This window comes from Arvicola amphibius, chromosome X (genome assembly GCF_903992535.2).
Source record: "Arvicola amphibius chromosome X, mArvAmp1.2, whole genome shotgun sequence".
Lineage (NCBI taxonomy): Eukaryota > Metazoa > Chordata > Mammalia > Rodentia > Cricetidae > Arvicola > Arvicola amphibius.
This window is the reverse complement of record NC_052065.1, coordinates 91,606,300-91,609,202: the sequence shown is the minus strand read 5'-3', so window position 1 is coordinate 91,609,202 and position 2,903 is coordinate 91,606,300.

The window sequence follows — 2,903 nt, the reverse complement described above, 5'->3', positions numbered from 1 at the left end:
TACCAGTGACTCAAAGTCCTCCCAAGTTGCTACTCACCACAGATAGCTAATTGTTTCATTGTCCAGAAGGGCTGTTTGTGTGCTGGCAAATCTATCCACACCAAACGCCTCAGAAAGGACAAGGAAAACTGTTCCTGGCTTCTAAGAACTCTTCCCAGGAATGATGCACGCTTTTGCCTCCATTTCTCTGGCCAGAACGTGACCTGCCGACCCCTATTTATAAGAGAGGTTTCCTTTAACTGATTACACTATGACCACTGAACAAATTCACATTTGCACCAGAGAACACAGACACTGGAGAGGCAGCAAGCAGGTGTCTAGATACACCCAGACATAATGAGGGAAGAGAGAAGAAAAGAGGAAGAGAACAGAAAAGAGCTTCACAGAAAGGTCTGGAACCACTAATTCCACTAACTCCACATTAGTGGGCCATGGCTGGCTGTGAGGCATGACTGCATGCCTGAGTAACAGAGTCAGCAGTGCAGACTCCTGGGAGGAGTGTTGTCTTTCCTGCTGGGGAATAGGCTTCCAAGAATGGCTAATATGGGGGGGGGATTGGAAGTTTATCAGAGGAACCAGGGAGCCCAGGCTATCCTAGTAAATGTCTTTCTAGAGCCATCTTGACAACAGTCAGCTCTTGCACAGCGATGGTGGTGGGTGCCTTTTATCCCAGCCCTCAGGAAGCAGAGGTAGGCAGATCTCTGTGAGTTCGAGGCCAGCAGCCTGCTCTACAGAGTGAGTTCCAGAACAGCCAGGGATACGTAGAGAAACCCTGTCTTCAAATCAAAAAAATAATAAGCTCTCAGCCCAAAGCCTATTATTCAAAGTGGGTGTTCCAGAAAAAAAAAATTCTCTTCATTTTAAGACTTGGGAAAAACATGGAGAGCTGCCACACCCATCTCTTCCCATCCCTCACGCCTTCCCACCACAATCTCCTGCAGGACACATGGGTCGTGGCAAAGTTTTCCCTAGGAATGTAACCCCTGTATATTAGTGCATTGATTTTTTTGGGGTTTTTTTGTTGTTGTTTTCTTTTGTTTTTTGTTTTGTTTTTTTTGTTTTTATGTTTTCTTCGAGACAAGAAGAAAGCTCCAAGTAGCTTTGGAGCCTGTCCTGGAGCTAGCTCTTTTAGACCAGGCTGGTCTCGAACTCACAGAGATCCGCCTGCCTTTGCTTCCCAAGTGCTGGGATTAAAGGCGTGCACCACCACCGCCTGATTCGTGCATTGATTTTTGAGATGGGATCTTGCTCTGGAGCCCAGGCTGTCTTTGAACTTAACGTTTTCTTTCCCCGATGTCTCAAGTGTTGCGAGTAGAGGCAAAGGCCATCACCCCAGGCACATGCCCTCAAGAATGTAGCATTCTTCCAGGTCTTAAGGATTTCCTCTGTGTGCGGATGGAATAATTATGCAATAACACCAAACCTTGGAGTGCAGATTCCTGTCAACAGTCTTCAGCCTTCCTGAAGAGCCATCACTACCACACAGAGGAGGTGACAGACGACAAAGGGTTATGGAAAGCCTGACTGTCCCCTATAATTCGCTTGTGTCGCTCCCTGCCTCAGAAGCTTCAAGACTGAAAGAGAGGTAAAGTCATGTGTCCCTTTGGCCTTCAGAAAAAGGCAAGGGGTGTGGGTGACGGCACACAACTGTCATCTCAGTCCCTGAAAAGCAGAGGCAAGGGAATAACTGTACCCTGATCTGGGGTTACCTGGTGAGTTCTAGGCCTGCTTGGCCTATGTGATGAGACCTGGACCCAAAGAAGGGGGAGGAGGGAGAAGAGGAAGAAGTAGGAAAACTCAAGGGTCAAGCATGGTGAGGAAAGCCTGGAATATCAGCACTGTAGAAGATGAAGCAGGTAGATGGTGGACTGCAGGCCAACCTGGGCCATACTAACTCAGATGCAGCTGTGTGTGTGTGTGTGTGTGTGTGTGTGTGTGTGTGTGTGTCTGTGTGTGTGTGTGTGTGTGGTGTGTGAGCCGGCCAGGGGCTCTTCAGTACTTCATCTCAAGGGCTCCTCCTTCTCTACCTCTTCTGCCTCCAATTTCCCCTGCAGGGCCTACAGCTTCGACCTGTCTAACGTTCCCATCCACATAGGAAATGGGAGACCAGGGCAATGTTATAAAGGGCTGGAAACACTGGGATTTCAAGAAGGCATTTCCCCTGCCCCTGGCCAGGGCCCTTTCTGGTGTCAGGCCTAGCTATGGAAGTTTGTCACCTGACCCTGTCTTTCCAGTGAGCAAGAATTACTCAGGCAGAACCCAACCCCTGCCCCTCCCTTGAATGCTGAACATTCTGTTTTTTTGCCCTTAGCAAGAAACTGGTAAATAACTACATTCTCTTCTGCCAGTTGCACGCCCCTCCCCCCTCCCCCCCCCCCCCCCCCCCCCCGCCTTCTTTACAAAATCAAGGAACTGGGTCACGTTACATAAGTCTGTGTGGTTTTGACGGGCTGAACATCAAGCTTCAAATTGTTGTCCCACACACATGTTGGAGCAGAGCCCCTGTTCCCCCGGACAGCATGAAGGGAAGCTGCTGAGTTCCAAAGTCTGGGGAGTTGTTTTTCCGTACACTTCAGGCCAGTTTAACCCATGTGACCTACTTGAGGCTCTTCTCCTAGAAAGGCATTAAGCCCTTCAGAGAAGTTACAACTCGCCTAGACAGGCACCCCATGGTGGGATGGGCAGGGGAACTTCCCAGAATCTGCCCTCAAAGCATCAAGGCCAAAGTCCTCCTCCTGTGGAGTCAGCCATTCCGTCAAGCATTTGTTCAGCGGACAAAGCCTTAGAAATCTTGCATAGGCGGCTCACGGACAGATGAGAACTCCTGAACTTGTGTGGCTTCATCCTAGTGGAGGGAGGCGGGTAGACAAAAACAGAAACCAGTAAGCACAGCAGCAAGTGTT